Genomic DNA, 12,011 nt, shown 5'->3' with positions numbered 1-12,011 from the left:
TAGCAATACTGGGGTTTCCTGAACAGTGAAACAGGGGCCTGAGGGCCTCCAGCCCTTGCCTCCGTGGAGGGGCTGCCTCCCAGGGCTGGTCACTGGGATGCTTCCTCTTAGGGACCTGGGCAAGGACTTTAAGGGCAGAGGCAGCTTGCCTTGGCTCTCTTGGGTTGTCTGTGGCTGAAGAAAGCAATTTGAGAGACGCCAAGTCTGGGACAGAAACAGGCGTTTATGAACCTGTTTGTTTAGGAAGAGGAAGCAGATTTTCTCCCTTTCCCCCTGCCCAGGCTCACACCAGGACATGTTGGTCTGTGGCTCAGCATCAGCCCTCCTTCACCTGTTGGGGTCATGTTTTCTGAGCAGCAGTGCCTCCTGCTTTTCTGTCAACTGGGCCTGAGGCCGGGAGCCCTGGCTTCTGAGTGCCATCCTACTGTTAACACCAGCAGCTTGTGACTCAGGGCCAGGCAGCCCTCATGCCCCTGCCTCCCTTGGTCCATCTGCTAAGTAGAAAGGGTCACTTCTGTCACAGGCGCCTGAGAACACTGAAAAGGACAAATATAAAAGTTCACAGGCACTGGGTAGGGAGAGAATTCTGGATAACCCTCAGCTCTTGGATGAGGAGGGAGTAACTTGACCCTACTACTCAGGAATGCTTCCTGAGGGCTGGAGTTGGGAGATCGGAGGACCCTGTCCCCAACTCCAGCGGGCTGAGGGCCAGGAGAACAGTAGGCAGATCTGTCCTCAGTGGACAGGGTGAGCACACGCTCTGGTTGTCATGGTAGCCTTGGCTGTGCTATTTTTGTTCAAGCTGAAGAGCAGGTAGGGCTGGGTGGAGAAGAGAAGAGAAGAGCTGTCATTCTTCGCTCGAAGAAACAAAGCCAAAAAGAAAAATCCAAAGCTAATACTTTGCACAGTTTATGTAGACTGATTATGTGGGGACACATGTGTGTAAAGGCCACAGAGGCCTGAGGTCCCCTCTCCTCTTGTCCGATCCCTTGATTCTGAACCTTAAGTATCTTGAAGAGGACCAAATAGACTACCTGGTAAGTGTAGGAAAGAAAACAAAAACAACAACAAAAATGATTACTTGCCTGTGTTAGCTGAAAAAGACTTGGGTCAGTGTACAGAGGATTCTACCCAGACCTTCTTTGTCCAGTACTGCAAATGCAGATGTGTTGTGCAGCCAGACAGTTTGAGGAATCTGCAGCTGGCACAGAATACCCAGATGGCAAAGCAGGAGAGATACGACAGGTGAGTCAGCCAGGTTCTGAGAGTCAGTAACGCTGTGGACCTAAAGACTGGAGTAAGAGCCGGGCGGTGGTGGTGCACGCCTTTAATCCCAGCACTCGGGAGGCAGAGGCAGGTGGATCTTTTTGAGTTCTAGGCCAGCCTGGGCTACCAAGTGAGTTCCAGGAAAGGTGCAAAGCTACACAGAGAAACCCTGTCTCGAAAAAAAAAAAAATCAAAGAAACAAAAAAACAAAAAAAAAAAGACTGGAGTAAGAATGGATCCCTTCCTTCCTCCTTTCTTCCTTTCCTCCCTCCCTCCCTCCCTCCCTCCCTCCCTCCCTCCCTCCCTCCCTCCCTCCCTCCCTCCCTCTTTTCCCCCTCTTCTTCCTCCTCCTTCCTTCTCCTGTTTCCAGGGAGGTAGAGCAGCCACCGTGAATATATTTAAAGCTGGAGTTGAGAATGTGTCCATAGGCGTCTACCCTGGGCTTTTTGGCATCATGGGGATGAGGGGGGATGGTGAAGATGATGAATACAAAGGCTGATACCACTGTAGTTAACTTACTCTAATACTAACAACAATCCTCAGTTCCTCCCTTTCCCGACTTTAATCCCAGAACCGTATTTCGTGGTAAGAACCTGGCAGCCCACCGGCCCCCTCCACCGACAGTGTGGTGACTGGGGACAGCTGGAAGTAGCTGGTCACTTAGCCAGCTGTGCACACGGTTACTCTTGAGGTGGTCTATAAGTGAAAGGGGTTAGTTGGATGGGAAATTCAATGCTCATTAACCAAGGTGGGTGAGCAAGGGCTAAGAGAGCTCTGTGGGTGATGACGAAGACGAAGAGGCATCTCGAGGCTTCCAGGAAGCCGTGGGGAGTAGACTGAAGCTCTGCCCTGAAGTCCCACCACCGGCCGCCCTTCTCCTCCGGCCTCAGCTAGCGGGAGTCAACAACATCATTGGAGTTTGTACATTGAGAAACTGAGGTCAGAGCCAGGCTCCAGGTCTTCCTTTGTGCTTTCCAGGGGCACAGTGGCCAAGATGCTACATTTCTAAGCTCCTAGCAAATAGAAACAAGATGCAGGTGTGTAAACAGGAGAAATGTTTATAGCCCAATTAAGAATCATTTTCTAAGCATGTAGCAGACCACGCTTATGGTGTAGTTTTTCAGATATCAGTTAATTATAGCATTTTATTTGTTCCTGGAAGCAAATAGGGTAGGATGTTGGCTTGGCAACACTGTTGGCCACCACCTTGTGCTGTTTCATGCATTTGAAGGGCAAGTTTGAAGGGTGTGATGGGCTGGTCAGCCACTCCCCTCCTCAGTTCTGACCAGACCGCAAGAGTGTCTGGACTTATTTAGAAACTAAACAAAGACAGCATTCAAGAGGCAGAGGCAAGAGGGTCTCTTTGAGATCCAGGCCAGCCAAATCTGCATAATGAGTCCCCGTTTTAGAAAATCAAACCAACAAAACCAACCAAACAAATTTTTTAAAAAAATCGAAAGAAAATCTTTAACTTTTCTAGCAAAATAAAGTTGCATTTTGAACACCTCTTGATAATAAGTCTTCTATTCAGAGACCAAACCCTGGGGCATGGCTTTCTGGGAACTCAGCTTTCCTCTCCCACACAGCCTCTCCCGTAGAAGGTGACCCACGCTGCTTCCCATGGCAGCACATGACTTGGCTGCCTCTGTCACATCTCATGTCTCTCCAGTCCTTCCTGTCCTCACACACAGCAGTCCAGCGCTATTGAGGACACACATTTTCTTGCCCTTACATTTCTTGGTGGATGTGGCATAGGCTTTAGATAATCATTGATAAGCAGCGAGAATTCATTGGTGAAATAAGAGTTAGGAAATACTTTATTAACTTCATTGGGAAATACTCTTATTTTTTTCTCGGAAGGATCAGCTCAGCCTCCTGGAGCTCTTAGTTTGACTTACACTAACCAAGCACGTCTCTGTTAGCTGATGCTTTTTTCATTTTCTTTAAGCTTCTTTAAACTTTGGTCATATTTGTCATATGTCCACGTGTCTCTGAGCAGTTTGGGACATGAACTCACCCAAGTCAGTTATATTTGCAATCTCACTGTGCACATCAGTGCTTGATAATACAATATCACATAGTTCTGACCATTTTTCACACAGGTCCTCATCTTCCCACTCAACTTAGCTCCTTAAGGGTTATGACAATGGAGGCCTTGGATTTTGGAAGATTTTATTCAGGACTTGGAGAAATAGCTGTTTCATGATTTAGTCATTGTCACATAGGTAGGACAGATGAGCATGAGTAACAAACAGCTGACATGTTTTACCCTGAATGGAAAAACCTCTGTAAGCTCTGGCTCCGTGGCTGTCCTCATGAGGTGACATCCTGGACCTTGCATATAAATGCAGAGGAAAGACACTCTTTTGTTCATGAACAACATCCCCCACTCCCACTACCTCATCCCAACCCCCACCTCCCATCCACCCCCTTGCCAAATTGCTTGGTTACTCATTTGGTTACATTCTTGCAAGAAATCTTTGGCTCCCTCATGCATTTTATCAGCCGCATTCAAAGCCTTAGACACAGACTAATGAGCCTTTCCTGCCCTTTCCAGCTCACAGACACACATGTTCAGCCTGGCCCTGACCCCTTTCCAGCTCACAGGCACACATGTTCAGCCTGGCCCCAACTGACCCCTTTCCAGCTCACAGACTCACATGTTTAGCCTGGTCCCCGACCCCTTTCCAGCTCACAAACTCACATGTTTAGCCTGGTCCCCGACCTCTTTCCAGCTCACAAACACATATTCAGCCTGGCCCCGACTGACCCCTTTACAGCTCACAGACTCACATGTTCAGCCTGGCCCCGACCCCTTTCCAGCTCACAGACACACATGTTCAGCCTGGTCCCCTGACCCCTTTCCAGCTCACAGACACACATGTTTAGCCTGGTCCCCGACCCCTTTCCAGCTCACAGACACACATGTTCAGCCTGGCCCCGACTGACCCCTTTCCAGCTCACAGACACACATGTTCAGCCTGGCCCCGACTGACCCCTTTCCAGCTCACAGACTCACATGTTCAGCCTGGTCCCCGACCCCTTTCCAGCTCACAGACTCACATGTTCAGCCTGGCCTCTGACCCCTTTCCAGTTCACAGACTCACATGTTCAGCCTGGCCTCTGCCTCTTTTCTGTTTCGTTCCCGTTTTGACTAGGTTGACAGAAACTCTAATTCTGCCGAAGGTCATTATTTGGCTTCCTTCTCTGGTAACTTTCTTTTTTCTCATCATCCAAAACTTAGAATGATTTCACGTGCTCATACTATAGGCCTTCCTCCTGCCCGTAACCTTCACTTTACCTCATTTCAACTTTTCAGAAATAGCCAGATGTGGTGCTGATGTCTATAATCCCAGCGTTTGGAGAGCTGAAGCAGGAGGCATTTGAATTTTGAGGCCAGCCTGAGTCACAAAGCATAACAAAATTCTAAATAAATAGATTTTAACAAAATGAAAGAATTATCATAATACATCTTCCTTTGTCCCCTCAGTAATCTGTGAATCAATGATGGGATTTTTGGCTTATTTTTGTGCCATAGTCCTATTGTTTTTTTTTTTTTTAATTTTATTGAGATGTAATACACAGAACATTCAGTGAACTCTTTAAAGTGTGCAATTCAGTGGGCTTGGGTGTATTATTTTGGTTTTATATATATATCATAGTACTTGTCATTTAAACCAATTTGGAGCATAAAATTCAGTGACATTAGATGGTATGAATTGTCCCAACTATACCTGCCCCCAAATGTGTTCATTGAACTTAATGTTTTCTTTTCATGTTTATAATCCAAGGAAGTTTATTTTAAAGTAAACTTTGCTACTGAAAATGACAGAAAAACTAGTGTTTTTTTATGTAGAGAGATGTTAACTATAAAATAATAAGACAATAAAACCAAACATCAGTATTAAATTCCTCATTTGGATGCTTAGGGAAGGTGATGCGCTTATGGACTGGTCCCCTTCATGGTACAGAGGGAGCTAAGCATGTCAGAGCTGTATTATATGGTCCTCTTACCATGGTGAAATGACTTTCTCCTTTTTCCTTTCTTTAGATTTTATTTATTTATTTATATTAGTTTATTTTTACCTGAATGTATGTCTGTACATGGTGTGAATGCAGTGCCTGAAGAGGCCAGAGACAATCTGTGGGACTCTCCTTTTATCACATGGGTCCCGGGTATCAAACTCAGGTCGTCAGTGTGTTTTTGAGCCACCTCACCAGCTCTGCTTTTATATGTAGGTCAGTGTCTCCAGCATTGTCTGTGTGTTTAGAACCACACCTGCTCTACCAGAGTACAAGGCTTGCAGTGCGATGAACCCTGGAAGGTGGACAGATGGATAGAGTATGGAGCTGAGGGTTACATTTCCATATAGCATTCACTATGTGACTTGGACAACTTACTTATGTTTATCTGTAAAATGGGCAGAATCACACCAATCTCCCAGCTATGGTAAAATGAAATAATCTATGTTATATTTTACAATATAATCTATATTGTATTATGCCCTTGGCATAGCATAAATGCACAACAGTGGCATCTGTAGTTGGTTTTGAGAACAATATTTGTTTATACTTCCCCAAGGGGGTAGCATCCCTTCCCATGAGATTTTAGCTTGTGAAGTCTGAGAAATACCCTCTGAGATTAGCAGGCACTTTGCCCTCCACAATGGCGTACAGACTGGGAAGCCGCAGGAGTTCAGTGAGAGAGGCCATCGGTGCTGTGGTCGGAAAACTGAGCAGAAAGGGAGAGGGCATAGCTGTGGGCCAGAGGCCATGTGCACATGAAGGACCCTAGTTGGTCTAGCTGGTGTTGACTGCCTCTTGACTTAACCCCTACCTGTGGAATGCGCCCCATGCCCTGTCAGGAGGTCACAGCACTGCAAACAGCAGTGCCCACGTAGCACCAGGCCTCCAAGACAGTGGAAGTGCAAGTCATGTCTCATGAGCACGCAGTCACAGCCCAGCCCAGGAAGGGGCTGTCTTCTGACACTGTCTTCTGTTGCCCACAAGGAAGGAAGTGCAGAACCACTGGCCCCTGCTTGTTACTTTGCCTTAGTTGTGCTATTTCAAATCCCTTCCAGGCTCGGAATGCTTATCTTTAAAATGAGAAGATGGCACTGATTCCCATCTCACAGGACTATGGGGAGGATGACATGGAGACTAGTGAGTAGTCACCTTGACCCCCAGTGAAAGGTAACTTTCGTTGTTACCAGGATTAGTAATATTAGTGAATGTGTCAGCAGCCCTCTTGCCTAGGGCGAGCTACTCAGTGTGGTTTAGTTGTGGGTCTGAGTGCATGGTATGCTAATTATGATGAAAAATCATAGTCCTACCCAAAGTCTATAATAAATAGATTCCCTTTTAAAGGAAGGAAAGAAGTGTTGTGAATTTCCCATGTGGAAGGATTGCTTGTGTTGACGCTGTCTAGACCTGTGTAGATACACTGTTCTTCTCTGTCTGTCTCAATTCTGAAAGCAAAACAGATTAAGTTAAAAAAAAAAAAATAAAAGTTGAATCGACTAGATTTGTTTAGTCAAAGATGATGTGGTTTGTTGAGCAGGGCCCTTGTGAATGTGGCATAGAAACCAACTTCTTGCTGAGACTCTTGGGGGACTTGTGGCATCAGAAGACTTGGATCTCCTATCTCATTTCTCTACTGAAAGCAATATGCAGAGAACTCTTGGGTCTGCCTTAACACCCAGCATGGCAGTATCTAGCTACCAAGCAATTACACACCCCGACACTACCGAAATCTCGTGGCAGGACCTAGTTATAGCCTGGCGAACACACTCTCCAATGTGCTCCTGTGCTGTCTCAAAGATGTTTTATCTGAATGAACAGCTCAAACTCAGATTCACACAAGGGGTACAGCTGAGGACTTTGGTCAGAGAAATAGTGGTTCCCACACTGACAGACACCCAAGAGGATTCGAGGTAGCCTCCAAAATTCAACACAACACGAAAACGAAAGAGATGGGATCAAGGACCTGGACAAGAGAGTCTAAGAGGTAAGCCATGTGTGGGCTGCATGCCTGTAATCCTGTCACTCAGGAGGCTGAAGCATGAGGATTGTGAATTTGAAGCTATCTTGGACTACAGACAGACAGACCCTGCCTCCACAAAGATCCCAGGAAAACAAAACAAAACAACAAAACCTCCCAATACAGAGGATGGAAGTGCTTAAAGACCAAGTCAGTTGGCCTATGAACTACCTGGCAGTAAGGCAAAGGGGGAAACCTGCTGTTTGCTGTTCTTGTTGAGTAAGAGAAATCAGGCCAATTGTTTCCTGAGTATAAGTAGTTGTCACATGCATCCCCTACAGATGAGATTTGGGGAAATGGGCCCTGCAGAGTCTTCTGCCGTTTCCAAGTGTGCTGTAGACTTTCTGTAAGCTGAGCCAATGCTGTTACATTTTCAGCAGCAAAGAGTCTGTTGGTGTCTTAATACAGCTCTACCCTGGTTGTGGGGGCTGGGTTCCCAGTGCCGTCACCGGAACCTAACATTTGGGTCAGGTAGAAGTGGCAGCATCGCCTCCAGAGACAGGTAGGGATGGAAGAGCGGTCTCCGTGTTCAAGAAGGGAAGCGTGAGGGTAGAGAGATGACTCAGTGGTTAAGAGCACTGGCTGCTCTCCCAGAGGACCTGGGTTCATTTCCCAGCACCTACATGGCGGTTCATAACTGTCTGTAATTTCTGTTCCAGGGGATCTGATGCCCTCACACAGATCATGCATGCAGGCAGAACACTAATGTACATAAATAAAATGAGAAGGGAAGCTTGGGATCATTGTACCAAATGGGGTGGTTTTAGGTGGTGTTTGTGTTGGAGCTGGCTTTTCTTGGATGGAAGCTTTGAATCTGCTGAAGTGGCCCCATTGAGGCACAGCTTCTCTGCCTGTAGTCTGCTGGGACTGGGACCTCTATGGCTTGCTAGTCAGTGGCAGCAGCATGGTACAGTCAATGAGCATCCTTCCTGCCCAACTTCCCGAAACCACTATGCTGGTTGCTGGTGGTTCTCTAAAGCAGCATCGATGGACCTGTTGGAAGGAAGTATTTACATAGCCCAGTTGAGCCAAGGGTTAGCCAATTGAAATCCTGTAGTGTGAAATATGTAATTTTATATTTGCCCTTAACATGCCTCTTGAAATTCTTTGAAAATAGTGTGGGTCTTGTTTTGAGAACAGGGTCTCCTTGTATCGCTCTGGTGGACCTGGAGTTCAAAACAGAACAGATTGGCCCGGAACTCACAGAGATGCTCATGTCTCTGCTTCCCGAGTTCATGTACACCACCATGTCAAGCCAAAAGAATGTTTCTGATGTTCAGACAGACTGTTTTCTTTTTTGTTCCTGATACAAAGACATCTTGTTTTAATATCTTTATGCTTTGAACATTTATTTCCTCCCAAAGGGAGGCTTCTGGGAGTAGAATCATGTGGCCGTGTGTGTGCGCACACGCATTTCAATGGTTTCCTCTTCTGCTAGACATGGGCCTGTCACCGAGTGAGGGAATCTGTGACACAAGAAGTCTTTCAGTATGGAAACTCAACACAGGTGGTTCTTTTATGTTTCCCGTTGGCTGGTCAGAATGAGGGACACTGCTTTCTGGGGAGGTGGTTTGTATTTCTATCTTGTCGTTTATTGAGCGTGGGGTGTTTTCATATAGGAGCTCACCCTCTTGTTACGATTACTTTGAAATTTAAGCAGTTTATGATTTTCCTGTTGAGTTTTGGGGTAACAGTGCTAAAAAAATAATTTACACGTCACACGATCCTCTGTTTAAAGGGTTCAGTTCAACAGTCTTTGGTTCATTCACAGATTTGTGTAACTGTCTCAGTAACTTCTTAGAATATTTGCATCACCTCAGAAAAAAATTCTATCCCCTTCAGTACCTTCCCTGCACTCACCCCAAACTCTTCAGGATGAAGTAAGAACTCGCCTGCTTTCGTCTGTCTTTGTAGGTTTGTCCATCCTGGACATAGGTATTTGGAACCATGCGACGTTTGTGGCCTTTTGTGTCTGATTTCTCTCCCTCAGCCTAATGTGGTCAGGAGTTATCCCTGCCATGGCATGTATCAATGCCTCGCTCCTTTTCATTGCCGAATCATTTCCTTCTATGGATATACCACATTTTATTAGTTTTCTTTCCATCTCTTTCTGTTTGTTTACTAAAAGGTTAAATTCATTTTGTCAAAACTATTGCTTACTGAGATGACATTTTTTCAGTTGTTAAACATTTTCCCAAATCAATGACAATACATCGACCCATATTTCCATCTTTTAATTTTTAAACTTCATTTTATTTTTATTTTGAGTTTCAATCTGTAGTTCATCTTGCTTTCATCTTGGAGTTTTGTGAATTAGAAAGAGTTTCATAGTACTCCATCCCTCCCACGTTACTTTGCCAGGACTACCTGCTGAGTCATTTTACTAACCATGTCCTTTATTTTGTGGTAATTTATTTCCCTCTCTCTCTTTTGCTGTTTTAATTTTTAGAAGACTGCTTTTAAGAATAGTTGTAGGTTTCCGGCAAAAATCAAGTGGAAAGTATGAAGGTTTTCTGTACCTTACATGCAGCATCCAGCACTCTCAGCACCCGACACCATTCTGGTACACAAGGTTTCAACAGATGAACTTACACATCAATGTCATCAGCCCACTGTACATCACAGTGCACTCTTGGTATTGTCTAGTCAGGGGATTTGGACAAATGCATGATGGCGTATATCCACCTCACAGTGTCATGCAAAGCACATTTACTACCCTAAAAAAACAAATGGATGCAGTCGGACTCTTTATTTCTCCCTCCTCCCAAGCCCTGGCAACCATGGATTTCTTTTCTCCAATAGTTTTGCCCTTTTCTGAATGTCATATAGTTGGAACCACACAGTCTGGGGCTTCTTTCACTCAGCATCCTCCTTCCCTTTCTATTCCTGTAATTAACACCACGACCAAAGCAACCTGGAGAGGAAGAATTTATTCCAGCTTACAGTTCATTGCAAAGAAGCAGAAACCTGGAGGCAAGCACTGAGTGGAGATATGGAAGAGAAGCTTACGGGCTTGCGCTCCATGGCTTGTTTTCCATGGCTTGCTTTGGTTACTTTCTTATGCTAGCTACCAAGGACCACGTTGCCCTGAGATGACCCCACCCATAGTGGGCTGGGCCTTCCCACTTCAATCATTAATCAAGAAAATGCCCCCACCAACTTGCTAACTGCCCATTTGATGGAAGCATTTTCTCAGTTGGGGTTCCCTCCTCCCAGATGACCTTGGCTTCTGTCAAGTTGACAAAAACTAGCCGGGTTTGATTCTCCCACGAGCTCATTTCTATCAGTGCTGTATTCCATGACTGCCTACTGCACTACTGTTTGTTTATCCAGCTACTAGAGGATGTCTTCCAACTTCTGGCAGCTGTAGAGAAAGCTGCTGTAAACATCTGTGTGCTGGTTCTTGTGTGTACATGAATTTTCAGATGCTTTGGGGAAATAGCAAAGAGTATGATTGTAGGATTGCATGGTAAAGTATATTTAATCTGGTGAGAAATGGCCAAAGTCCTTCCGAAGTGGCTGTACTGGGTTTGCATTTCCTAGTAGAGGGAGCCTGATGGTGCATTTCCTTGAAGACACTTGGTGCCGTCTATGTTTTAGATTTTGACTGTTCTAACAGATGTGCTGTGGTATGTCACTGCTGCTTTGATTTGCGTTTTCCTGATAACAGGGATGTGGCTCGTTTTTTCATGTGTGGATTTGTCGTCTGTATATAGGCACACATAGTCTTGGGTATAACGTCACAAAGAGGCCTGTCCATCACTAGATGCTGATTAGGAGCCCTGCTGAAGAGGTCTTACATGCTCTCACCGTTGTCTCACGGTCTTTGCCATGCTCTTCACATCTGTACACCTCACCCGCCTGCTCAGACTCCATGTCCTAGTTTCATTCCGGTACCGTGACTAAACGCCCAGACCAAAAGCAGATTAGGGAAGGAGAGACTATTTGGTTTACAATTCCAGGTTACAGACTGCCATTGAAGGGGAAGCCAAGGTTGGAACTCAAGTAGTCACGTCATGTCACGTCACGTCACATCATGTCACATCACACCACACCACATCACACCACACCACACCATGCCACACCACACCACATCACATCACACCACACCACATCACAAACACAGCACAACACAGCACATCATATCACACCATGCCATACCACATCATATCACATCACACCACACCACACCACATCACAGAATATCACATCGGCAGTCAAGAACAGAGAGAAACAATTGGACTCATGCTTCCTGCCTCCTCTTATCTAGCTTTCTCCTCTCCTGTGTAAATCAGGACTCTCTCTTTAGCTGATGATGCTACCACAACATCAATGAGCAATCAAGACAGCCCCCCACAGACATGTCCACAGACCAAGCTGGTCTGGATGATTCCATCAAAGCTAACTTCTCAGGCGCTTCCAGGGAGTGGGAAGTTGGCAGTAAAACACCATCCCAGTCAAACTCCATCCCTGACCTTGCTGGCTGTGGCACTAACCTGGAACCCAGGGGTTCTGGCCTTAGGCTTGTTGAAAACAATTGCTTCTCACTGCTGCTGACAGAGGAGAGATGTTGGGTAGATGTGACCCAAGTTCCTGTCACTTTCTGCAGAGTTTCTTGCTCTCTTGTCAAGTAGGCAATTCCTTCCTGACTCCATTTTCCTTACCACCTTTCAGTCCTGCGGGAAGTCCTGAGGTGAGGCTTCCA

The 12,011-nt window shown here is 45.8% G+C and overlaps 1 protein-coding gene across 1 annotated transcript in view; it reads left to right on the top strand.

The window, feature by feature from the left end:
• Positions 1-12,011, top strand: part of Pik3ap1 (phosphoinositide-3-kinase adaptor protein 1) — a 117,686-nt gene that overhangs the window by 40,793 nt on the left and 64,882 nt on the right. The gene's annotated exons all lie outside the window — the stretch shown is intronic.

The sequence above is a fragment of the Peromyscus maniculatus genome, chromosome 1 (genome assembly GCF_049852395.1).
Source record: "Peromyscus maniculatus bairdii isolate BWxNUB_F1_BW_parent chromosome 1, HU_Pman_BW_mat_3.1, whole genome shotgun sequence".
NCBI lineage: Eukaryota > Metazoa > Chordata > Mammalia > Rodentia > Cricetidae > Peromyscus > Peromyscus maniculatus.
The sequence above is the reverse complement of the archived record's forward strand: the minus strand, read 5'-3'. Positions and strand labels throughout refer to the sequence as shown.